Here is a 27,967-nt window from a genome sequence, read left to right as displayed (position 1 = left end):
GTCAAAGAGGATCTTGCTGAAATTTATGTCAAAGAGTGTTCTGTGTTTTCCTCTAAGAGTTTTATAGTTTCTGGCCTTGCATTAGGTCTTTAATCCCTTTTGAAGTTTTTCATATGTATGGTATTAGGAAGTGTTTTATTTTCATTCTTTTATACATAGCTGTTCTGTTTTCCTAGCACCACTTATTGAAGAGGTTATCTTTCCTCCATTGTATATTCTTGCCTCCGTTGTCAAAGATAAGGTACCCATAGGTACATGGGTTAATCTCTGGGCTTTCTATCTTGTTTTGTTGATCTGTATTTCTGTTTTGTTCCAGTACCATACTGTTTTGATTAGTCTTACAATTTTATGAGGTTACAGATGTTTTCAGAACATGATATAATTAGACTTGTGATCATGACATTTCTAACTCTGAAATTCTATGATTCTACATATGACTTTCTTTTGTTCTGCTTATATTAGAACTCTTGCCTCAAAATACATAAGCTTGTTTTGTTCATAAACTCAAATATGTCAGTGTCTTATCATTTTCTCCATAACCAGGGTTTACTCACTATTTTTCTCGTAGGGCCTCCTTGTTCTCAGGCTATAGATGATAGGAATGACTATGGGGTGACTACCTCATGAAAGAGGAGAGTGAAAAAGTTGGCTTAAAGCTCAACATTCAGAAAACGAAGATCATGGCATCTGGTCCCACCACTTCATGGGAAACAGATGCAGAAACAGTGGAAACAGTGTCAGACTTTATTTTTCTGGGCTCCAAAATCACTGCAGATGGTGACTGCAGCCATGAAATTAAAAGACGCTTACTCCTTGGAAGGAAAGTTATGACCAACCTAGATACCATGTTCAAAAGCAGAGACATTACTTTGCCAACAAAGATTCGTCTAGTCAAGGCTATGGTTTTTCCTGTGGTCATGTATGGATGTGAGAGTTGGACTGTGAAGAAGGCTGAGTGCCGAAGAATTGATGCTTTTGAACTGTGGTATTGGAGAAGACTCTTGAGAGTCCCTTGGACTGCAAGAGATCCAACCAGTCCATTCTGAAGGAGGTCAGCCCTGGGATTTCTTTGGAAGGAATGATGCTGACGCTGAAACTCCAGTACTTTGGCCACCTCATGCGAAGAGTTGACTCATTGGAAAAGACTCTGATGCTGGGAGGGATTGGGGGCAGGAGGAGAAGGGGACGACAGAGGATGAGATGACTGGATGGCATCACTGACTCGATGGACGTGAGTCTCAGTGAACTCCGGAGTTGGTGATGGACAGGGAGGCCTGGAGTGCTGCAGTTCATGGGGTTGCAAAGAGGCGGACATGACTGAATGACTGATCTGATCTGACCTCATGGAACAGGGTAATCAGTTTGTTCAAAATCATTCTTTGGACTTTAGCTTCATGTCCACGAAGAGGATTGTTTCATAAAACACAATCACCACTTCTCAGTACAGCATGTATGATGAAAATATAGGCAAAAAATGAGCTGTAATGGAGTAAATGAAAATATTACATTGCCCAATATTATTATACTCATTAAAAATATTTATGCAGACAGCTTTATTAAAGGCACTATTTCACAAAAAATTATTAATTATATTTTTTCCACAAAAGAACACTCATAATGTGAGTACATTTTGTGCCAATCCATTGAGAAAGTTTAATCCCCAGATAGCTACCATCTAAACACTAAGTGTCTTATTTACAATGATGAATTAGCTCAGAAATTTGTTTATGGCCATGTAGAAATCTCATGCCATCACTGCTAGGAACACACACTCTGTGGACTGCATTACATATAGAGATAGGCATTTTTAAAGTTATGAATGAGATAGGTTTTTTTAATAATAGGAAGGAGGGCAAGAGAGGATGTGTGCCAGATATCCAGGAAGGACAGGTTACCAAAAAAGAAGTCCATGGTATTCATGGCATGTGGAGGAAGGATTCTTAGAGGGTGAAGATAGCTAAGGTACTGTTTTCAGGGTTTATCAGGCACATCACTAAAGACATGACAAAAATGAATTTTTGTCAGTTCCTTGGTACTCAGAAAGGTCTTTCAGAATGAATTCAATTTCAGTTGTCCAGATGATTCTTTGCATTTTCTTCTTCTTTCTTGAAATGATCCAGAAAAAGAAACTGCACATAAGTTAAACGAGTTGTCCTATGTTACATAAAGTAAGAGGTAAAAACTATGTGAGCGCTATCTGGAGTATTGGTAATATCAGTGAGATCAGCTCATGGGATTTCTCTTCTAGAGCATAAAACAGCTGAGCAACATAGGTAACTTATTAAAAATACAGGCTGCTATATTCCATTTCCTGGGACTGTGATACACAAAATCTGAAGCAGGGAAGAATGATTTGTATTTTTAAAAAATATCTGTTATAAGATATGTTAAAAAATAGAAACTAAAATTTATCTGTCAAAAAATATAAAAGAATAATTTCATTTGCTTGAAACATTGTTCTGATGTTACTTATTCTGGTGCTTCACTTAAGTAATGTTGGACATAGGATTTTGAGGACCCCTTGTGACTTGGGGTGAAGAAAGGAAGAAATGGTTGAAGAGCTCTGTTCTTGGAGAGAAGCTTAATCATATGGTGACAGACCAGGACCTAATATGACATTCAGAAACCAATTCCTTGTAGTCAGGTCAATAAACTTTAGAAACAATGATGTTGGATACCCAATTTTAACTACTTCCCTGTTCAATTGCTGTTTCCCCCCATTATCTTCAGACTTTTAGTAAAAATTTGTTTTACCTATGTTAGTGGTTTGTGGTAAACAAACTGTTCTCACTATTTGGGTGATGCAGTTCAAGGAAAGGTGAGTTCTGCCTGCAAAAGTTAAAAAAAAAAAAAAAAAAAAAACAGCTCAGGGCACTTGGAATATATATGTATTCACCATTACCTCCTAATTATGTAAATTAGATAGATAGTGACTATATGTCAGTTAGTTTGGGTGTATCTCTTTGGGTAAATTCTTTGAAGATGCTTATATAATGCAATGGGATTGAGTTAGAAGTTAGGTTGTGGAGTTACAACAGAAAACTGAATAGCACGATGGCTTATAGGTTTAAATTACATGATTTCAAACTTTTGAATTTGTTGTGAATTTCAAAATGCCACTCATTCACATAGCACATGTAAAGTCTGAGTTTCAGAGCCAGATGAAATAATTATTTTGTACAATAAAACCCTTTTCTCTTTACTCACTAATTGCTTAACAAATTAGAATTAAATGATATATATATAAAATTCTTACAACAATGCCTAGAAATTTGTCTTTTTATAATTATTTTTAATAACCAAGAGTTAATGTACCTAAACGAGATGTTTCTGCAATATTGTGAATAAGACAGTAGGATGAACAAAGGTGTGGATAAAAACATTAAAATATGTTTGGATTAAGGATTCCAGCCGTATATCATAAGATTGAGAATGAGATAAGATGAATTCTCAGTACTTCTGATTGGTTATTTGAAATACAGTAATGAATATAATTAAGTCTTTAGGGCATTATTCTTGAAGTTTTCAAGAATTTTAAACATTTTCCCCCTGAGCAATTTAAACTTAGGGTTTAGAAAATTTCATGAATCCCTGGAAGCAAGAAATATTTAAATTGCCTTCCTGAGTCTGGAGAAGATTCTTTAGAGAAATTCCTGGGTCTTCACAATGGGGCAGTGTTTCTACTTGGGTTTGAAGGGCAGATAAAATCTTCCATATTCTCAAATATTAACTTCCCTCTTACTTTTGTACTAGAAGAATCAAAATATACTCCCTTTGTAAACAATCTTATTTGGCTCCAATGTATAGGAGCTTTTAAAACAATTTGGAATAATGCCTTTGCTATTAATGTTTTCCAGAGAAGTCCTGTTATATTATGGCTCCTCAGTGGTAATACCTTCAGAAATTTATCAACCTTGTGTAAAATTTTGTGCAATAAGCTACAAATAGAAGACCAGTGCAGAGCAATCTGCTATGTGTTGCAACCTAGGAGGCAAGTTGACCTTCCATTAAGGTAATAACTGAGAAATACTAAAAACATATTTCCAAGGGGATATTGAACTGAGTCAAAGTAAGCCATGTGTTTTGGAGATAGAATATATTTTTATCATGAATTGTCTATAAAAAATAGGAATTTAAAAATTCTAAGATGATATTTTCATCAATATACTGAAGAGAAAAATGAAAAATAGAACCAAAACAGTAATTTGAAATCTGAAGTGATTTGAATATCCTAAAAAGCTGTATATTTAGGTCAAGAATCCATCATTTAATCAGAATATAGTTTCCTGGTCTTTGGTTTGGTGTAAGTGAGTACATGTCTACTGGTGTCATTTCTTACTGGTCCAGTGAGGTTGCTTTGAATAGGCAGCAGATTTGCAGTCTTATCTAGATCATAATTTAGGCTAGTGTCACTAGAGTTCTGATTCTATAACAGTTTACCTCATGAGAACAATTCAGTTTTCTTTGGTTTGGTTTGCAAACATTTTTTACAGTGCTGATCATGAACAGACATTCCCTACCCTGCAGTCTCTCTATTTTGAAAATTTTGTCACTTGTTGTTGAATACATTTTCTGATTTGTGTGAGGATGAAATGGAACAATGAGTCCTTGGCTAACAAAATAATTTTGACTTTCATAGTTATTATATGTGCATGAGTATTTTTGGAATTGTTTTGAGAAATTTTAATTTTTTGTTGTTGTTGTTGCTGGTGATGTGTTCCCGTGAAAACTTTAGACCCAGAGATCAAACCCATGAGACCATAATATTTGTGACACACTCTCATTTAACATTTAACAGAATGAGTTGAAATAGCCTTTAAAAAAATCAACCTGTAAGTTCCGTGTTTTCAATGGTGCTGGCTTTTGCTACAGTGGTACACACTCTTCACCACCAAGTGAAGAAAGTTTGCTCTAACATGCATCAATATTATACCATGTATGATGAAAGTTATACATGATTAGTTGGGTAAGAAGAGAACATATGCCTGAACAGGTCTGATTGATAAAAATTTAGTGATACCTTTGTAGGTATGTGAAACTGGGGACAGAAACATGAAAGAATTTGAAAAAATGAACAATTGAAGATGAAGGAAACCAAAATAGTGTTTACCATATGCCAGATGCATTATGCGTTTAAACTCTCTCTCTAAAGAACACCACAATGACACTGTTAAAATCTCCATGGTAACATTCAACAGGGCAATATAATACTCAAAATTGAATATTCCAAAATATATTTACAATTCATATTATTCTTTATCTGTGTTGCTGCTGCTGGTGCTGCTAAGTCGTTTCAGTTGTGTCCGACTCTGTGCGACCCCATAGACGGCAGCCACCTGGAAATAGTTGCTCTGAAAATTGTTCAGTCGCAAATCATCTTAACTTTGCATGATAAAATTTAGGGGATTGAAGAAATCAATAAATTATGTGTTAAAGAAAAAAAAAATCCCCATGTGTAGGTGAGAATATTGAGATAAAAGTTATTTGTTCAGAGTCACATATCTAGTAACTGGTCCTGTTAGCAGAAAGGATATGGATGAAGGATCCTAGTCCTGTGGTCACTGCTGGCCAGAGACGGGCTTAATCCATAGGGAAATCATGTATAGTGTGTGTTCATATGTTCTTCACAAAGATAGAGGCCTGTTATCCACCCAGTCCACATATAAGATCTTTTTCTTTTGAGCACTGTGCCAGATTAATAAGAAAGTCTGTGCTGAAGATCAACTTTAACTCTAAATATTGAAGCACACATCAGCCAGAAGGGAAGATGCTTATTCCATGTGCTGAGGTAAATGGGAGAAGGATGTTAGCCATCTCTTTCTGTAATCTCAGATTTACAAAATTTATTAATGGGTCTCAACTAGGCCAGTAAACCAGAATAAAGATATTTATTTTAAAAAAGAAGTAATTAGTTGGTAAGGAAAACGAGTTGAAGACACGAGTCCTGAATACAGGATAAAACTTTTGGCTATATATTCCAAACATTTACCTCAGACAAATCCTAACCAAACATCTCTCAATTTTAAAAAGGCAAGTTGGATTAGAAGTTCTCTAAGTCTATTCTGGCTTTGACATTTAGAAAGAAAGAGAGGAGTTAGTTGGGAAATACTTAATTGTCTTAGCATTGGAATCAGAAATCATTTTAGAGAAAGATAAAATGTAAAATGTCTTGGAGTACTGAAGACTCTGACAAAGATCTAAGATAAGGATGAAGAAATGAGTGGGACTCAATCTGGATGAGAAAAGGGAAAGACTTCATTGGTTTGCTTCTGAAAGTGGACAAAAGAGTGGTGAAGTGAGACAGAAAGGAGAGATTGGGCATGAAGGGCCAGAGCCAGAGCACTGAAAAGAAAAGAAAACTGAGTGCTGGGTGGGGAAAGCCCAACAGAGAAACCCTCAGTGGAAGTGATGTTATATACTGACCAAAGTGGATATTAGAGACCAGGCATGCCTAACTTTTGCCTTTCTGGAAATAATAAGTAAAGTGTTTTATTTTCACACATGGATTAGTGCCGGGGTCCAGCCTTGGCTGATCCAGGGAGTTCGAAGCGGGGACGGCGTCGGCGAGGATCAGGATACGATAGCTTCAATTAGATATTAATTAGAGATATAAAGAGTAATAGAATAAGGATAGCTCAGTAGGAAAATTCAGTGGAGAAAAGAGGCTGAGTAGCTTGGTTTACGCGGGGGACCAATAAAACTTCAAGACAAGAAGCTTGCACCACTTACGTAGGCCACAGGCGTCCTTCCGTTCTCCCGAAGGAGAGGAGACACTGAGGCCTCCCCGGTCGGATCTTAGAAGCCCAGGCAAAATTAGTAAGCTTGGTGGGTTCCGCGCTCCAGATGGAGACTCAGCCAGAGTGAGAGAGAGACATGGGGAGACCAGTGTTTCGAGAAACTGATCCCAATTCTTTATTTTCCATGGTCTACTTTTATACACTGAGATGTTATGCAAAAGTCACGCGGGGTCAGCAGTCCTGACTTTTATCAAAGTCAGGTGCTTCATACAAATGTATACAGAGGTCTTAGGGGTGTTACATCATCTTCTGGCCAGGGGGGCCTGCTGACAATTTATGACCCTCTCCTTGTGACAACAGTCAACCAGGACACTTATTTCTCCAGGGGTGATTATTCTTAAAACAGACACCACCCAAATAAAGTTACATTCCTATAGGGTGAGGGTGTAGTGGGTTTTAGTTAAGGAAAGAATTTACTTAGCCTAAGGTATAACGTGATTAATATCAAAGGTTAATGCTTATTTCTTCTATATATTCATTAATGTGTGTAAGGGCAGGGGATGTGGAGACTTAGCAACAAACATTGGCTCAACAAATGAAAAACCCTTCACCAATACAATTTCTAATCAGCCCATTATACTTATACTAATAGTTTTCTAACTTTTCTAAGGAACCTGTTTTTAGAAGGTTTAAAGCATCTCGTGCCTCTCATGGTTGGGAGGCTGTGAGCAATCACATGTGGCCGGACAAGCCTGTCAGGCAGGCTAGAGAACCTTCAGAGGAGTTTGTAGGTTAAAACACTGTTATCACGCCCAGGAATTATTATTAACTGGAGCTCTAGGTTAACTCCTTCTCCGAAAGAGGTGGTGGGGGACAGCCCCCCGTAAAGTCAGAGATGTAGGTGAGAGCACAAAGTAGTAAAGTAGGCAGGCTCTGGTTATGGGGGTAGATGCTCGAGGAGTTCCAGGGGGACTCCTGAGGCTCAATCCCGCCTTTGCGTATGTCGAGCCTCCTTCCTCATGACCTTTGTCATGGGCGGAGTACCTCACTCTGGCCCCCAACAGATTAGGGGTTGAAATTTTAACAGGTTGTGAAAAATGTGATAAATTTTAAAAGTTTGACTCACTATGGGCCGGCACAGGAGCAGCATTCAGGCAATTGCTGTTCTGGAAAACAGGGTGTCCTTGAAATCATAAACATATTACTGTGATTCTCTGAAATATTAGAGAGACCATGAAATTGGGATTATGGAGTAAGAATTTCAAGCAAGTTAATCTAGATCTTTCATATCTGTACTAGATAGGAATTAACTTCTTTGTGTAGATTAGGAAAGCAAGTTTCAAAAAGTTCAAGTGATGATTTGCCTAATTTTATGTACTGGTAAGAATCATGGTTTGATTTAGAGCCCAAATTTCACTCTCTGAGGATAGCATTCTAATTTTCTACAGAGGATGACTGGAACCTCTTCTTTTAGTAAGTGTGGTCTTCATCCTCTTTCCTTTCAGATTCTACATCAAATAAGGTTTAAAAACTAATTCAACTACATTCTTTAATGTCACATGTAAGAAAGCAGATGTAAACTAATTGAGAAATCTTCAGGTTTTTATTTTGGCTTAGAGATATATGGTAAAATTGTATGCATTTTACATGTATCAGAAATTAACATATTTAAGGAAGCAATGTGTTATTAAAAATCTTTAGTGCAAGTTATCATTTTGCTGGACTGTGGGGAACAAGCTCTTGAAGCTCACAGCGTAAGGTGGGAAGGATAGAGACATGCACATCTGAGTATAATTCATTGTGATATACTTCAATAACATAGGTACAAAGAATGAAACTGATGACTGAGCAATGTTATTAAGAGAAATATTATGAAAGACAAGATTGCAGATGGGAAACAAAGATGCTCCAAGGAGGTAAAATATATATTAAAGACATAGAAATGTTAAATTCATGATGAGTATAGGAATGACAAGTCTGTTGCTATTTCAGAGCAGAAAGTGTGCATGGAAATAGAGTATTGCGAGATGAGGATAGAGACATAGATAAAAAAGAACACAAGGCCTATGTATGTGAAGGCTCATCTGAGCCTGCTCTTTAGAAAGTGATTTTTAAACATATATCTCAATATGTGGTTGCTTGTAAGATATGGTGTAAGAAATTTTATTTGAATAATAAAATGCTAAAACTTGGAAAGTGATTTTGTTTCTAAGAAAGGAAGGGGTTCAATATTATTTTCATATTCAAATTGCCTTCTTGAGAGAAATTGGGTGACATTATAGTTGGACATGACTGAAGCAACTTAGCACGCACACACTCATAGTCATTGGACTCCAGCCAATCTTCTCAGTCTTATCTCCTAATGTTCCTTGTGTCAGTGTGTCTGTCTATTCATAAGATAACTTTCAGCTTTATGAAGGGCAAGCGAACTCTCTCTCATTATAACTTTGTAAAAAATTGCTCCTCACTTGGAACATCTCCCGTGGTCCTTGACCTGATTAAATTCAGTGCTACTTTTGATTGATCATCTGCTCCCATCAAAGAGATAGGGTTCTTATTCTATTTGCCTATTGCCCTGGGGCATGCATATTATGGTATTGACTGTGCCCTATATTTGATTATGAACTGCCTGAAAGAAGGACTTGTGTTAACTCAGCTCTAGATTCTCAGTGTATTTAGTAAATGTGGCATGAATGAGTGAATAATTAATGTGATATTGCTAGTAGTATTGGAGGGCAATGCTCTTTTTAAAGTTCTCCTAACAAAAACCCCTTGAAAGTTGCTAGAATGTAAAATTTAAATATAGGCCACATATACTTTTATTCACTACTACTGATGGACTAGGAGGGTTAAAATGGGCAAGACAAACTCAACAGTCATTTCTAATTTTTTTCTTTCTGGGATTTACTCACTATCCCAAAGTTGAAATCACCATATTTGTGCTGTGCTTGCTGATATACTTGATCACCTTACTGGGTAATAGTATTCTGATTTCTTTTAGTGTCCTGGATTCTCACCAACACACATACATGTACTTCTTCAGCAATCTGTCATGTCTGGACATCTGGTATACTTCTGTCCTGACTCCAATCCTGGCAAACTTTGTTTCAGGGAAAAACACCATCTCATTCTCAGGGAGTGCTGCCCAGATGTACTTTTCTTTGGCCATGGGCTCCACTGAGTGTGTGCTCTTGTCCGTGCTGGCATATGACTGATGTGTGGCCATCCGCAATCCTCTGAGATACCTCATCATCATGAACAAGAAGGTTTATGTACCGATTGAAGCTGGCTACTGGGTGACAGGCTCCTTCACTGCCCTGGTAGAAATGGTTTCTGTGTTGCAGCTGTCTTTGAGTGGAAGTAGATGTCATTTCATTTGTGAGATTCTGGCTGTCCTAAAATTGGCATGTGTAGACACTTCCAAGTTTCAGTTAATCATGTTGGTGATCAGTGTACTTCTTTCTTGTGCTGATTATGCTCATTTTTATTTTTTGCGTGTCCATTCTCTCCAGCATCCTAAGAATCAGCTCAGTGAATGGTCGAAGCAAAGCCTTTTCAACATGTGCAGCCCACCTGAGTATAGTGGATTTGTTCTATGGGACAGCTCTCTCCATGTATCTGAAGCCCTCAGCTGTAGATTCACAGGAAAAAGATAAATTTATGGCTCTAGTCTATGTGGTTTTAACCCTCAAATTGAATCCAATCATCTACAGTCTAAGCAACAAAGAGATGAAAACAACTGTGAAAAAGATGCTGATTAAAAACCCCTTTTGTACTTTCTTAGTCCCCAGTGGCAAATAACATTGATAAGCACATGTGAAAACACATAAATTTAAGGCATGTTTAGTGGTCAAGGTATATCAGAACATTGGAATTGGGGAATACACTCATTTCAAATGTGACATGTGGTTTTCTAAATCTGTTTCTTGATCTATAATTGAAGTTGTTAGATAATATAAAAATATATAAGTATATCTCAGACTCTTACACAGATCTTAATTATGAGAAATTTTATTTCAGGGAGTTAGAATATAAAATTAACTAATGTCACTGTAGCCAATTATTAAGCATTCAGTATTATAAATATGTACTATATAAGCATAGTAACTAGTAGATTTTTGAGCTAATTTATGATTAACATTTTTCTGAATAGTGACATTTGATGATAGCAATCATATATTCTATAAATATGTGGTTGTGTTTTACATATTTGGGTATGCTTTTGTATCTAGATAGATGTGTGGGAATGTCCGTGTACAAATATAAAAGGTCTTCATAAAAATAATCCTAAATAAAACTGGGGTGGAGATGTGTCATTAGGAACAAAAAAATCAGAGTTTAATGATATGTTGTTTGTCATAGAGTGCTGACTTTATATTATTAACTCAAAGAAACTACAGAGTACCTCAGTGAAACTATTAGCTCATTTCTGTTGTGCTTTTTTCAGATGCCTGGTTGTTTAAATCCAAGAATATAAATGAACTATTAACATTTAGAGAAGAAAGGCAAGACATGAACCCTATATTACAGAATTTACAATACCCCAGACTCATTAAGTTGACATAAAATATTGAAATGTATGAAGATATCTTATTCTATAAACCACAATATATGAGTAATTACAAAGTGTACAGTCAGCAGCTTTTGTAACATTTATATTCTGCCTGTGGACCAGTTGGTTAAATGTGAGGTTGATATGCACATCTAATTTACCCTTTATCATGGAGATGTCACAGAGCTAATGGAATTATAGTGATGGCTTTAACTCAAGCTGAAAGTTACCACTTGCAGAAAGATAGAGAAGCTTTAGAGGGTAAATCTTAGAGCAAGTGAGAAAATCATACTAAAGGTTGAACTAGTCTGTCCAAAGAGTAACAACCTCATCAAAACAGGTAGATAGATTGTGGTTATTGTATTAATGCCTTGGGACAATGTTCTATGGCCATTGGAAGAGTAGAAGAATGAAGTGGAGATAATTGTAGAGAAGAATGACTAGCACTCTATGTGCCAAGGTGGAAGGAGAGTATACATAAATAACAACTAACACAGTGTTTGGATTTAAAGCAACTATTAATTTCAGCCAATTGTGCTCACTCATTCTACCTTCATTCAGAGATTTAATCTACACTTCTGTGGAAATGACTATTATGCTTCTGGTTTACAAAATCAATACTTGTCAGCTTAATTATTGCTACCACAGGAATAGCAGTGTGGTATTATGGAAAATCATGGGCTTTAGAACCAAAGAACTCAGGATTGCATTTGTACTGCTCCATGTCTTAGCTGTGTGACCTTGGAAAAACCTAACTAGACATATCTATGGTTTGCTTATTTAGTTTGGAATATGGACAGAGTACTGCTTACTGACTACTGACATGACAATCATGAGATATAATTATGAGGCTGACATGACAGTCAAATGAGAAAATATTGAATAAATCTGAAAGCAGCAGTCAATTGATAATGATTTTTTATTGGTCCCTGGTGGCTCAGATGGTAAAGCGTCTGCCTACAATGCAGGAGACCCGGGTTCAATCCCTGGGTTGGGAAGATCTCCTGGAGAAGGAAATGGCAACCCACTCCAGTATTCTTGCCTGGAAAATCCCATGGACAAAGGAGTCTGGTAAGCTACAGTCCATGCTGTTGCAAAGAGTCAGACATGACTGAGCAACTTCACTTTCTTTCTTTCACTTTATTGTCAAAGGATGCTCTTTCATGTGTGCTATTTGAAGGAGAAAAAATGATGCTATTGCCTATGAGGATTCTGATAAATGTATCTATCAGATACATTTGACATTATCTATCAGATACATTGAGACATTAGAGAGGTGTTTTTGGGTGGTGACATCTAGTAATTATTTAGTGCCATTTTTTCCCCAAGCCAATCTTGATATTTTGATTCCTGAATAACACACTTTAAACAATAGGACGTGAACTGAGAACTTCCAGGTGTTCGAACTGGATTTGGAAAAGACAGAGGAACCAGAGATCAAATTGCCAACATCTGTTGAATCATAGAAAAAGCAAGAGAGTTCCAGAAAAATATCTACTTCTGCTTTATTGACTACACCAAAGCCTTTGACTCTGTAGGTCACAACAAACTGTGGAAAATTCTTAAAGAGATGGGAATATCAGACCACCTCACCTGCCTCCTGAGAAATCTGTATGCAGGTCAAGAAGCAACAGTTCGAACCGGACATGGAACAGCAGACTGGTTCCAAATAGGAAAAGGAGTACGTCAAGGCTGCATATTGTCACCCTGCTTATTTAACTTACATGCAGAGTATATCATGTGAAATGCTGGGCTGGATGAAGCACAAGCTGGAATCAAGATTGCTGGGAGAAATATCAATAACCTCAGAGATGCAGATGACACCACCCTTATGGCAGAAAGCAAAGAGGAACTAAAGAGCCTCTTGATGAAAGTGAAAGAGGAGAGTTGAAAAGCTGACTTAAAATTCAACCTTCAAAAAACGACGATCATGGCATCTGGTCCCATCACTTCATGGAAAATAGAGGGGGGAAACAATGGAAACAGTGAGAGACTTTATTTTTTGGTTCAGACATGGAATTAAAAGACAATTGCTCCTTGGAAGAAAAGCTATGACAAACCTAGACAGCATGTTAAAAAGCAGAGACATTACTCTGCCGACAAAGGTCCGTCTAGCCAAAGCTATGGTTTTTCCAGTAGTCACGTATGGATGAATTAGACTATGAAGAAAGCTGAGCACAGACAAATTGATGCTTTTGAACTGTGGTGTTGGAGAAGACTCTTGAGAGTCCCTTGGACTGCAAGGAGATCAAATCAGTCAATCCCAAAGGAAATCAGTCCTGAATATTCATTGAAGGACTGATGCTGAAGCTGAAGCTCTGATACTTTGGCCGCCTGATGTGAAAACTGACTCCTTGGAAAACACCCTGATGCTGGGAAGATTGTAGGCAGGAAGAGAAGGGAATGGCAGACGATGAGATGGTTGGATGGCATCACCAACTCGATGGACATAAGTTTGAGCAAACTCTGGGAGTTGGTGACGGACAGGGAAGCCTCGCATGCTGCATTCCATGGGGTTGCAAAGAGTTGGACATGACTGAGTGACTGAACTAAACTGAAAATAACACACTAACACTCTACTTCTTACAAGATGAAAATGATCACAAGTTCAATTTTACTTTCAGTATTTGTCCACATGCTTAATGGACAAAACTACAAACAAAATGTATGTGATAACATTTCTAAGAATAGGAAGAAGTTATAGGTTCTGAGAACCACTGTCCTTAATTATTCCCATCTCTCAGAATACATGTATATGCAGATCCTTCTAATACATGGTTGAATTATGCTAGTGTATCTTTATTTCCTTATTTTTATTTTTCCTTCTGTTTTATTAAAAAGTATAGTTGATTTATAGTATTCTATTAGTTTCAGGAATACAAGATAGTGATTCAGTATTTTAATAGAATATATTCAATTTATTTATACAAAACAATGGATATATTTCCCTCTTCTGCATAATACATCTTGTTGCTCACTTATTTTATAAATAGTAGTTTGTGTCTCTTAGTCCTATAGCCCATCTTATTCCTCCCATATATGTTTGGTGATCAGACACTGGTGACCTCTAGTTTGTTCTCTGTATCTGTATCTTACTGTTTTGTAGCATACACTCATTTATTTTATTTTTTAGATTCTTCATAATAGTGAAAACAGAGTATTTTTTGTTTTCTGACTCATTTCATTAAGCTCTAGGTCCATCCATATTGCTACAAATGGCAAAATTTTATTCTTTTTGTGACTAATAGTTTCTTCTCTCTCTCTCTCTCTCTCTATATATATATATATATATATATATGCACACCACAACTCTCTATCCATTTATCTGTTGATGGACACTTAGGTTTCTTCCATATCTTGGCTATTATAAATAGTACTTTTCCACTGAGTAAATTCTGGAAGGAGTTTCAGAGTAAATAACACTCAAATTGTATTTAATTAGATGACTCTGATGCCACCATGGGGAATATATCATGATAGGAATGAAGTGACATATATTATTGTCATTAAATGTGAAAGAACATGATATATTTGGATAACTACACAGTGAATACAGCATAGTGTGTGCAGAGGGGGTGGGATAAACACAGCAATGGAAAAAAGGAGGAAAAATTTGTACTAGAAAAATTAGGTTGGGGCCAGATCCAGTCCCTGAGTAAAACAAAAATGAGTAATAAACAGAAAAAAACATGAACTCATACAGTTCTCTTAAAAAGGGGCGTGAAATATGTTTTACTTGTTAAGTATTTTTGGAAAACACAATTTCACTTTTTTTTTGTTTCTAAAAGTTTACTCCCACTTCTAACAGTAGTTGTCCTTATTTTCATAAAAGATAAAATCGGATTATTACCTTGAAATTTCCTTCCAATTTTTAGATTCTGTGATTTTACATATATCCTTTAGTTTCTTTGTTCTGCTTGTATTGAAAACCTTGCCTCAAATATATGAGCTTATTTTGTGCATAAGCTCAAAGTTGCAAGTTCCTCATCCTTTCCTTCAGAAGCAGTCTAGTTGTCTATTTTCTCATGGCACTATGCACGTCTGTATTTTTCAGGCTATAGATGATAGGACTGAGCATGGATGTGACTACTGCATAGAACATGGCAATCAGTTTGTCCGAAGAAGTGTCTTTGGATTTGGTTTATATACATTAAGAGGATTGACACATAAAATATAGTCACCACTGTAATGTGGGCTGAGCAGGTGGAAAAAGCCTTTTTTCTTCCTCCAGATGAATTGGTTCTTAATACAATAGAAAGGATGAAAATGTAGGAGATGAAAATCAATAGTAATGAAACAAACAAAAACAGTACACTGCCAAACATCAGAGTAATCTCATTCAAGGAAATATCTGTGCAAGCCAGCTTGAGAAAGGCCAATATTTCATAAACAAAATGATTGATGACGTTTTCCCCACAGAAGGGCAAGTGTACTGCAAGAATTGTTTGTGTCAATGAGTTGAGAAAGCCCCATCTTCATGAGAGAGCTGCCATTTGAATACAAAGTGCCTTGCTCATGATGATAGGGTATTTCAAAGGCATGCAGATGGCTATGTAACAGTCACGTGCCATCACTGCTAGGATCACACACTCTGTGGATGCCATGGTGAAGGAGACAGACATCAGAACAATACATCCAGTGAAGGAGATTTTTTTTTTCCTCTGATAGAAAGTGTGTCATTGTTGAGGGGATAAAGGAGGATGTGCACAAAATATCAAGAAAGGAAAGGTTACTGAGAAAGAAGTACATAGGGATGTAAAAGTGGGAATCCAGGAGAGTGAGGATGATCAAAGTGCTGTTCACTAAGAGGATCACCAGGTACATCACCAAGAGTATCACAAAAAGGAATTTTTCAGCTCTTGGGTACTCAGAAAGTCCCTGAAGAAATGAACTCAATGCCTGTTGAATTGGTTCTTTCCATTTTACTTTTGCATACCTGGAGTATTACAGAAGAGATGTAATTGTTAAGGAGTCTATACAGTATTATCATATGAAGTAAGAGATCATTGGAGGAAGGGAAAGTAGCTGGTTGGTTTTAGTTGTGAAATTAGCTTTTTATATTCCTCTTCCTGCTTATAAGTTATGGAGTAGAAGACACACAATAGTTACATTGGTAGTTTATTAAAAATACAAACTCCTGTGTTTTATTTCCTGAGATTGTGATAGAGAGGTTCTGAGACAGGGAAGAACTATTTGCATTTTTAAAAGTTTGTTATTTCAGACTTAGTTGAACCACAGACATACTATGTTAATTGTTATTTTGGAAATACCATGCTTAATATCTTAAGAATATTGATTTATTTGGTTTTGTATCATGTCAGTCATTAACAGTAACATTGGTTTAGGGTTGTGTAATTTATTAATATGCTCACATGTATTACTTATTTAATCATCACTATAATTCGCTGAGGAAAATAAATTTCATAGAATATATTTTAAAAATATTTTAACACATTTATACACAATAAGTAATAAATTGCTATTCATATCTACCTTTTCTGATTTACATCCCTCCTTTTTTACCTGCCTGGTTATTGCCCTCCCAAAATTATGCCAGTTGTCTAAGGAGTGGAAATAAGGCCTCTTTTAAAATAGTGCTCGCCAGATGATTCTATTGTGCAACTGAGGAAGAAAACCACCCATCTAGTGGAGTGTTTAAAACTTTAATATACAGATGAGTCACATGGGAAATCTTTGTAAAAGATTCTCAATCAGTGGATCTCAAGTGATATCTGAGATCTGAATTTATGAACATGTTTCCAGATGGTGTTGATGCTGATTGTCTAGAAGCACATGAATAGCAAGGCCTTTTAGACCATCTCTCATTGATAACTTGGAGCATACCATCAGTGTTTCAATTCTATGGTGACTGTAATTGAAGAGCAAACAATGCAAAACTAAATATATTGGTGAGACTTCTGAGTAAGTGTATTGCGGTAAGTTTGGGTTTCTTTAGATTAAAAAAATACAAAGAACAAAATCACACACAAAAGAATTGCCTTTTAGTTCTGTCCACATGAAAGTTTTTCCTCTTCCATTTGTTGAATTTTCAGTTATGCTCAACATTTTCCAAAACAGAAATTAGAGACTGGCTCTAGATCTGAGTTGTGTGCCATAGAGTATGGAGAAAATGATTTTTAATTTGAAAACATATAAAGAGTAAATATTAGTAGATGACCTTCTTCTTTATAAAAAGTAAAAGAGCACAATTTTGAAAACACCTCTTCATCCTTGAGACAGTCTTCTTAGCTTAATAAATATCCCTAGAGGTAACATCTTGATCCAATGCATGCGTTTTACTTAGGTTTTTCAAACAGTAAGTGTACTTCTGATATAGGATTGACCATTTCTCTCAGTAATAGTCATTTGCCAACAGGGTATGCTGCTTTCTATGAAATGTCCAGTTTACAGTGATGAGACAATTCAATCAGCATAATAGAATGTTTATGTATCTATTTGCTGTGGAAAGGAGGACTCTCATCCAATTCAATCTGTTACCTACTTCATAAGCATGTATTTCCAAGGGAGTATGAAGGGTATGTTTGACAGGATATATTTTTATTTGGTGTAAATATTTGAGTTTGATTGACTGTAGGTGCACTTATCAACCTACTTTTTCTCTGGGAATAAATATATGATAGGGGCCTTGAAACTGCTGCACTCAATATGCCAGCAAATTTGGAAAATTCAGCAGTGGCCATAGGACTGGAAAAGGTCAGTTTTCATTCCAGTCCCAAAGAAGGGCAATACCAAAGAATGCTCAAACTGCCACACAATTGCACTCATCACCAAATGCTAGTAAAGTAATACTCAAAATTATCCAAGTCAGGCTTCAACAGTACGTGAACCGTGAACTTCTAGATGTTCAAGCTGGGTTTAGAAATGGCAGAAGAACCAGAGATCAAATTGCCAACATCCGTTGGATCATCAAAAAAGCAAGAGAGTTCCAGAAAAAACATCTATTTCTGCTTTATTGACTATGCCAAAGCCTTTGACTGTGTGGATCACAACAAATTGTAGAAAATTCTGAAAGAGATCGGAATACCAGAACACCTGATCTGTCTCTTGAGAAATCTGTGTGTAGGTTAGGAGGCAACAGTTAGAACTGGACATGGAACAGCAGACTGGTTCCAAATAGGAAAAGAAGTACATCAAGGCTGTATATTGTCACCCTGCTTATTTAACTTATATCCAGAATAAATCATGAGAAATGCTAGACTGGATGAAGCACAAGCTGGAATCAAGATTGCTGGGAGAAATATCAATAACCTCAGATATGCAGATGATACCACCCTTATGGCAGAAACTGAAAAGGAACTAAAAAGCCTCTTGATAAAAGTGAAAGAGAAGAGTGAAAAAGTTGGCTTAAAGCTCAACATTTAGAAGACTAAGATCATGGCATCTGGTCCCATCACTTCATGGCAAATAGATGGGGAAACAACGGAAACAGTGAGACTTTATTTTTGGGGGCTCCAAAATCACTGCAGATGGTGACTGCAGCCATGAAATTAAAAGACGCTTTCTCCTTGGAAGAAAAGTTATGACCAACCTAGACAGCATATTAAAAAGCAGAGACATTACTTTGTCCACAAATGTCCGTCTAGTCAAGGCTATGGTTTTTCCAGTAGTCATATATGGATGTGAGAGTTGGACTATAAAAAAAGCTGAGCACCAAAGAATTGATGCTTTTGAACTGTGGTGTTGGAGAAGACTCTTGAGAGTCCCTTGGACAGCAAGGGAATCCAACCAGTCCATTCTAAAGGAGATCAGTCCTGGTGTTCATTGGAAAGACTATGTTGAAGCTGAAACTCTAATACTTTGGCCACCTGATGGGAAGAGCTGACTCATTTGAAAAGACCCTGATGCTAGGAAAGATTGAGGGCAGGAGGAGAAGGGGACAACAGAGGATGAGATGGTTGGATGGCATCACTGACGCAATGGACATGGGTTTTGGTAGACTCCAGGAGTTGGTGATGGACAGGGAGGCCTGGCGTGCTGTGATTCATGGGGTCACAAAGAGTTGGACACGACTGAGCGACTGAACTGAACTGAGAGGCCTTGAAGGAGCTTCAGACATCTGCAGTTTGAATGTATTGCAGTTTCCCGAGGAAAGCTGTGAATCAGGCCAGATGTCCTCTCTTGTCTTTTCTAGGAACATCTGCTAAAAGCTGAATCCTATTTGGAAATTATGTATAGAAGATAATTATGTTGTGCATTTTCTATACAATAGCCCGTAGATAATTGCTGCTAAAAATGTCACCTACAAACTTTTTGAAGAGATACCACAAACCTGCTTTAAGGCTTTCAAATGGAGATGGAGGGGAAGGATAATGGATAAGGTAGAGGAAATCACTTTCATTACTCTTGCAATGCTAGTGTACCTTTTAAAAAGCAGTCCACAGATATTCTGTTAAATTGTATCGTTCTTGAAATGTCTTCGCCTTTTCACTTTATGGCTTTACAATGAATTCTCAGAATCTGGGAACAAGGGAATGAAGATTTTTAAAAGATTTTTGATAGTTTCTAATAAAATTGCTTTCCCTAATCTCTATATTGGCTAATTCCATTTTTTACTAGACATTGGCATTATTGGAAGTTATCTTTTGAAATAGTTTTTCATTCTTGTCCAATCCTAAGAGAATTGTTTGATACACACACACACACACACATATATATATATAATACTGATTTGCTGGGCCACAAAATGTTCTGACCTAAAAGTGGTATTTAAGTTATTTTAAAATGATTAAGTGAAAACAGAAGCAAAACATTGGCAGTATTGCTTGCACAATTAAAATTTAAACCTCAATAACCTAGACAGAATAGAAGGACTGGGAAAAAGTATCAAAAACACTCATGGTTATCTTAGAGAACTCTTTCTGCTTTTCTGAGTTACCCAAACTTCTGAAAAAATATGCATAAAGGAAAAATATAATAAAAAAGAAAAACACCAAAGGAGGTAACCAATTATGTTAGAAAGATTAACTCAGAGCAAAAGTGTTAAAAAAAATTTAAATAGTACAGTGATTGTCTTAGGTGTCTACAGACTACATGTTGAGGCTGAGTTATACTGGTGTGCCTTGTCCAGTTATCCATGGGAACCTTCTATTTTGGTAGACCTAAAGCATTTATAATCCCCACTCTCTAAATCTTCCAGTTAAATAGATTTATTGTTTATTGGAGATAAACTGGCATAAAGAATTTGAGCTCTTGCCTTAATTGTATATTCTCAGAAGATATTGCAGGTCATTGGTGCCTAGAACAGTACTGCCAGTAGAAGATGTAATTCATATTTGTTGATGTTTCAAAGTGGCCTGGATCCTAGGTGTCTTTTCACCCAAATTTTGGCCTTTTAGAAGAAATAACCACTCTGTGGTTTAATGCTGTGGGACTTCATCCAGGCATCATTTTAGTGTTGTAACAGATATAAATGAAAGTCTGTGATTTTTTAATCTGATTCTAATTTTCTAAAAGTCTCTAATTATCTTTTTTCTCTCTTGTTTCTTTCTTTTTCTTTTTTTCCAAGTTTTCTTGAAAGACCTCTAACTTTTAAGAATTTTTTTTCCCTTTGTTAATTGACTTGGCTACTTGAATATATAACATTTAAAGTACTAAGATTTTTCTTTGAAAAACAGATAACATCTATATGTAATATCTTACCTGAGGAAATAATTCTTTTATTCTCTCCAGTTCTTCTAAAAATCAGTTAATACAGTTGATGTTTTGTAAACATAATTGGATTTTCCCAGATCTCAATTTATAGACTTATAGTCTTATAAACTTTAATCTTAACTAATATACCATAGGGAAAGATTTCTTATTTTATCTCACCAAGAGATGAGTAATTGACAGCATGTGAGGTCCTAGTCTGTTTATGCACTTCATATAATTTTTATCATTTAACTCTCAGAATAATCCAAATATTTTAATGAATTTTTTAATAATGAAGAAATTATTTGGAGATTTCAAAGGTTAAGTATAATTTTCAGTATCTTATAGTTTGTAAATACCAGAACTATGATGTAAAACCTTACCTTTATGATTCTCAAGCCCTCATTTTACCACTGTGTCACAATGTTTACTTATTTATAAATTATTAAATAAAAATTACAATTTAATAGGATGTACTTAACTTTCATCAAGGACCCATATGGTAAACGAATACATAATATATATATTTGCTTCTTTTGAAAACACTGAAGGCATTCATTTTCTTCCACTTAACAAAGACATTATTACAATAAAATATGCCCCCAAGTTTTTCAAGTTTCGTATAGAGAATTAAGGTCTATGTAGTGGAATTTGATTAATTATATAATGAGAACTCAAAAATGTTTAATATTTATTCTTTTACTTTGGCCTTCTGGGTCTCAGACTACCACTCATAATTACTTCTGACCTCTGTTATATATTTTTTGTTTCTAATCCTATTTTTACCATAAACATCTTTAGTTAATGTATCTTCAAACTCTTTTTGAGCATAGTTTATGGATGAATAATGCATAAATCACCAGGTCCTCCTTCTCCAGATACTTTTTACTTAAGATTTTAGTGAACTCCATTCTTCTCAGTACTCAAACATAGTAGCTGCTAGCCTCTTATTTATAAGGGTTTTTCATGGCAAACAACTTTCTTTCCCTCACTAGTCTTTTCCATGAAATATTTTGTGATTAAAAAAAAACTAAGTTTTACCCAAGTATTGGAGATAATAACTGTGTTTTATATTTCTTCCTTTACATACATATAAATGTATATACATATTTTAAAATCTCATGAGTAATGACCATCTCAACCAAGAAGTTTTTATATTTATTGATAGTATTTTTTGAAATAATTTAGGTAAAAACATCTCTCTTTTATTCCATTCTATTAAGTAGTAGAAAAAATTCTCAAGATTTGAATTTCCTGTGCATTTAAAAAATAATACCCGTGTTCCCCATCCTAGTTAAAAAATAAAATAAAAAATAATACCAGAAGACATTCGATTTGAAAGACGACTGTTCTTTCCCAAAAAGAAATGTGAGAAAAACAGCCACAATCAGATAATTTGTCTGTACATGAATATTCTTAAGAGGCATGAGGGAAATCAAATATGTTAAAAAAAAAATCAATGATGCAACTCTAGTTTCTATGATCTGTCTTAAGGTTGACACTCCAGAGACTCACCTTCTTTTGGAAGCTAACTTAGCACTTATTTTTATAAACTTCTTTAGTTCCTAAGGTTGTGAGTCAGAAACTTAAGATTCTCCAGAGATAGTGTCCCCCACTCCTGCTCAATCTGAAAACACAATTATTCTGACTTGGCAAAAACCTTATCCAGCCACACATTACTTGGAATATTCCTTGAACACATCTATTTAGTGGCCTCAGCATATATTGGGACTTAAGTCAGAATATGTCCAAAATTTCTTTAAAAAGTTAAACTTTCCCCAAGAATTTATCTTTTTATTTCATAAATAATACTAGATAAATTCTAATAAAATCCTAAATAAGTCATTCTACCTCTTTAAGCTCATTTTATCATTCATAATTGTTAATTCTCAACCACACACAAATAATTTTTCTTCATTCCAGTATGTATAAATTTTAATTAATATTTACCATTTTAAATTATTAATTATATGTGAATTTTTCAGTCTTTATAACATTTCTTTTTAATGTTTTAAGAATAATCTAACCTTTACTTTTAATATTGTTGGATATTCTAATTTGTTTTTAGTATTTTGTGAGTTTTATATAATGACTATTGGTATCTATGTATCAGGCAATCTAATTTGTTTTCCTTGTAATGGAAATAACTTAAGGTTACTCTCTAGAGATGGGATTGTGGAATGGAAAGATATAAAATTAGAGAATTCTTAGTAAATGTGCAAAATTATTTTTATGAAACATTTTATTACTCTGCTACTGCTGTATTTGGAGAGACCACTTTTTAATATATATTTTTCAGAACCAGAGAATGTATTTATTCTTTTCTATTTACATATTATTTTGCTTTTGACTGCACTGGGTTTTTGTTGCTGCACAGGCTTTCAGTGGTTGGAGAGCAGAGGCTACTTTCTGGTTGTGGTGTGCAGGCTTCTCACTGTGGCTGCTTCTCTTGTTGGGGACATGGGCTCTAGGGTGTGCAGGCCTCAGGAGTTGTGGCCTGTGGGCTCAGTAGTTGCAGCTCCTTGGCTCGGTAGCTCAGTAGCACAGGCTCAGTAGCTGTGGCCCACAGGCTTATTTGCTCCTGGGCATGTGTGATCCCAGGACTAGGGATTGAACTGATTTCTCCTGTATTGGCAGGCAGGTTCTTCACAGTGAGACACCGGGGAAGCCCTATTTGCTATTTGTATAAAACATTACTTTGCTTAACTTTTTATTCCTATGGTTGCTAGTTGATTTACCATTTCCTCTATACCACTATTTATATTTACCTTTTTATTATTCATTTGTACCCTTTGCTTAACTATCTGGGTATGTTGATAATTTTCCTCTTAATATGAACACTTAATAAATTACCACTTTCTCTTCAAATTTTCTGCAAATGCTTTTCCAGTTTGTGGTTTTCCTTCTTATTTTTGACATGTTATATAAATTTTCTTTAAGATTTTCATATTATCCGTAAAAATATGAGTGAAATTTTCTTCTATGGTTTTATTTGGCTTTGTTTTTCCCATATGACAACTATGTTATTTTGTGTCTAATGTGTGAAAAAGACTGATATTTTTAAAATATTAACTAATTTTTCCAAAATACTTTATTAAAAACATGTCATGTTCTTTTCCCATTATTTATTTATCAAGTATTTTTTGAACACCTGTTAAGGGGCAGGCACTATGGTCAACATTGGGATGAATTTGGACAAAATTAATTGAAAAATACAATTTCAAGAACTTTAAAGATAAACGTGGGAAACATTATATTGTAGATCATAAAATTTCTATGTTTATCTGTAATTTGCATCCTGTTAGGTTTAACAGTAAATCATAAGCATTTTTCACACATCATCAGATACTCAGGGCATAGGTTTATAATGACTATTTAGTTTTCTATTAGGACTTCCCAGGTGGCATTGTGGAAAAAATCCACTTGGCAATGCAGGAGATGCAAGAGAAATGATTTTGAACCCAGGGTTGGGAAGTTCCCCTGAAGTAGGAAATGGCAACCTGCTCCAGTATTCCTGCCTGGAAAATTCCATGAACAGCGGAGACTGGTGGGCTACAGTCCATGGGGTCACAAAGAGTTGGACATGACTGAGTGACTGAGCACACACATGTATTAAATACATGTTTCAAGATTTATTTAATCTATTTTCAAGTAATGGACATATACCTTGCTTTACTATTATAAGCAATGCTGCCATAATAGTTCTAATATATTCGTTAGGGGGAATGCATGTATTTTATTTACTTTGGAATAATCTCAATAATGGTAAAGTTAATTAAACACATACTCTTATACAGTCACTGTTTTATAAAGTCAGACTTTATTTTCTTGGGCTCCAAAATCACTGCAGATGGTGACTGCAGCCATAAAATTAAAGATGCTTGCTCCTTGGAGGAAAAGCTATGACAAACCGAGACAGCATATTAAAAAGCAGAGACATTACTTTGCCAACAAAGGTCCATCTAGTCAAACCTATGGTTTTTCCAGTAGTCACATATGGATGTGAGAGTTGGACTATAGCGAAAGCTGAGCACTGATGAATTGATGCTTTTGAACTGTGGTGTTGGAGAAGACTCTTGAGAGTCTCTTGGACTGCAAGGAGATCAAACCAGTCAATCCTAAATGAAATCAGTTCCGAATATTCATTGGAAGGACTGATGCTGAAGCTGAAGTTCCAATACTTTGGCCACCTGATGGGAAGAACTGACTCATTGGAAAAGACCCTGATATTGGGAAAGATTGAAAGCAGGAAGAGAAGGGGATGGCAGAAGATGATGTTTGGATGACATCACTGACTCAATGGATATGAGTTTGGGCAAGCTCCGAGAGATGGAGAAGAACAGGGAGGCCTGGTGTGCTGCAGTTCATGGGGTCGCAAAGAGTTAGACATGACTGAGCCACTGAACTGAACTGAACTGAACTGATGCAGTCACACCAGAGAAGTAGTCAAATTCTAAATGATTCCATCTCAGAGCTGGAAATCATCTTAAAATTAATTTAGTTCTAACCCTTATGAGATTACAGAAACATACCTGTAGTATGGTTGTTCATTTTACTTCTGCCCCCAATCCAGTGGCAATTAGAGCACTTTATGTAGATGCTCAGGTTATTTCTGAATAATTATCATTATTGGAAAGTTCTTTATATTTAGCTGTATATTAACTCTCTGTATGCAGCCTCCATCTTTCCTTGTGGAAAAGCAAGAATAAGTATATGCTCCTTTTTCATGACAGCTTTTCAAGTACTTCCAGATTTCTGTTTCTGAGTCTTTCTTATACCAGGCTACAAGTTTTTACTTCCTTCAGCCATTCCCCATGTGTTTTGTCAAAATATTTAAGCACATGTGTTGGTGAAGAGAATATTTTAGGATTGTGAGATTCTCTGTGATAAAGAAGGATTTTGCCTCTGCATTATACTTGTGGCTTTACTGATTCCACAGGAGCAAAACATTTTCTGTCATTTAGGAAGCAGAAGAGTGAGATGGTTAGAGCATTAGACTCTGGAGTTCAACAGCCCAGGTTTTTCAGACACTACATCTATGACCTCAGTGAGGCCACTTACACCTCTCTAAGCCTCAGTTTCCATGTCTGTAAAATTAGAAACTCAGATACCTGATATTGTTATTCTGAGAATTAATGAGGTAGTGCATATGAAAAATTTAAGGTAGGTATGGATACACACTAGTAGGATACATACATACTAGGTATTCAGTAAGGGTGCTTGCTATTCTAATTATATTGATGATTTAAAAATGCATCTTGCAATTATAAAAAGAGAATGGCTTTGGAGTTCAGTATTCTGACTCTGAGGAGGCCTTACAAATAGCTGAGAAAAGAAGAGAAGCGAAAGGCAAAGGAAGAAAGGAAAGATATTCCCTTCTGAAAGCAGAGTTCCAAAGAAGAGTAAGGAGAGATAAGAAAGCCTTCCTAAGTGAACAATGCAAAGAAATAGAGGAAAACAGTAGAATGGGAAAGACTAGAGATCTCTTCAAGGAAATTAGAGATACCAAGGGAATATTTCATGCAAATATGGGCACAATAAAGGACAGAAATGGTATGGACCTAAGAGAAGCAGAAGATATTAAGAGGCAGCAAGAATACAGAGAAGAACTGCATACAAAAAATATCTTGATGACATAGATAACTACAATGGTGTGATCACTTACCTATTTCCAGACATCTTGGAGTGTGAAGTCAAGTGGGCCTAAGTAAGAATCACTACAAAGCTGGTGGAGATGATGAAATTCCAGCTGAGCTATTTCAGATCCTAAAAGATAATGACGTAAAAGTGATGCAGTCTATATACCAGTAGTGGCCACAGTTCTGGAAAAGGCCAGTTTTCATTCCAACCCCAAGAAGGGCAATGCCAGTGAATGTTCAAACTACTGCACAATTGCACTTATTTCACAGGCAAGAAAAGTAATACAGAAAATTCTCCCAAGCTAGGCTTCAACAGTACATGAAATGAGAACTCCCAGATGTTCAAGCTGGATTTAGAAAAGGCAGAGAAACCAGAGATCAAATTGCCAGCATCCATTGGATCATAGAAAAAGCAAGAGAATTCCAGAAAAACATCTATTTCTGTTTCATTGACTACACAAAAGCCTTTGACTGTGGATCACAACAAACTGGAAAATTCTTAAAGAGATGGAAATGCCAGACCACCTTACCTGCCTCTTGTGAAACCTATATACAGGCCAAGAAGCAACAATTAGAACTGGTCATTAAACAGTGGACTGATTCCAAATTGGGAAAGGAGTATGTCAAGGTTGTATATTGTCACCCTGTTTATGTAATTTATATGCTGTGTACATCATGAGAAATGACAGGCTGGATAAACCACAAGCCAGAATCAAGATTGCTGAGAGAAATAGCAATAACCTCAGATACACAGATGATACCACTCTTATGGTAGAAAGCAAAGACGAACTAAAGAACCTCTTGATGAAAGTGAAAGAGGAGAGTGAAAAATCTGGTTTCAAACTCAACATTCAAAAAATGAAGATCATGGCATTGTTCCCATAATTTCATGGTGAATAGATGCACTTCATGGCAAATAGATGCACTTCATGGCAAACAGATGCACTTCATGGCAAATAGATGGGGAAACAATGAAAACAGTGACAGACTTTATTTATTTGGGCTCCAAGATCATTGCAGATGGTGACTGCCACCTTGAAATTAAAAGATGCTTGCTCCTTGGAAGAAAAGCTATGACAAACCGAGACAGCATATTAAAAGGCAGAGACATTACTTTGCCAACAAAGGTCCATCTAGTCAAACCTATGGTTTTTTCCAGTAGTCATGTATGGATGTGAGAGTTGGACTATAGCAAAAGCTGAGCACTGACAAATTGATGCTTTTGAACTGTGGTGTTGGAGAAGACTCTTGAGAGTCTCTTGGACTGCAAGGAGATCAAACCAGTCAATCCTAAATGAAATCAGTTCCGAATATTCATTGGAAGGACTGATGATGAAGCTGAAACTCCAATAATTTGGCCACCTGATGTGAAGAACTGGCTCCTTAGA

At 36.0% G+C, this 27,967-nt stretch overlaps 1 non-coding gene and 2 pseudogenes across 1 annotated transcript; 2 read left to right on the top strand and 1 right to left on the bottom strand.

The window, feature by feature from the left end:
* Window positions 1-6,021: 6,021 nt before the first annotated feature.
* Window positions 6,022-10,753, top strand: LOC139184631 (olfactory receptor 13F1-like; annotated as a pseudogene).
* A 1,462-nt stretch (window positions 10,754-12,215) lies between these two features.
* On the top strand, window positions 12,216-12,287 carry TRNAC-ACA (transfer RNA cysteine (anticodon ACA)). The gene has a single exon. It is a non-coding gene; the product is annotated as a tRNA-Cys (tRNA).
* A 3,017-nt stretch (window positions 12,288-15,304) lies between these two features.
* Window positions 15,305-26,619, bottom strand: LOC139184427 (olfactory receptor 13C3-like; annotated as a pseudogene).
* Between the last annotated feature and the right edge of the window lie 1,348 nt (window positions 26,620-27,967).

Source organism: Bos indicus, chromosome 8 (genome assembly GCF_029378745.1).
Source record: "Bos indicus isolate NIAB-ARS_2022 breed Sahiwal x Tharparkar chromosome 8, NIAB-ARS_B.indTharparkar_mat_pri_1.0, whole genome shotgun sequence".
Classification (NCBI taxonomy): Eukaryota; Metazoa; Chordata; class Mammalia; order Artiodactyla; family Bovidae; genus Bos; species Bos indicus.
Note: the sequence above shows the minus strand (reverse complement) of the source record. Positions and strands in the feature narration are given on the sequence as shown.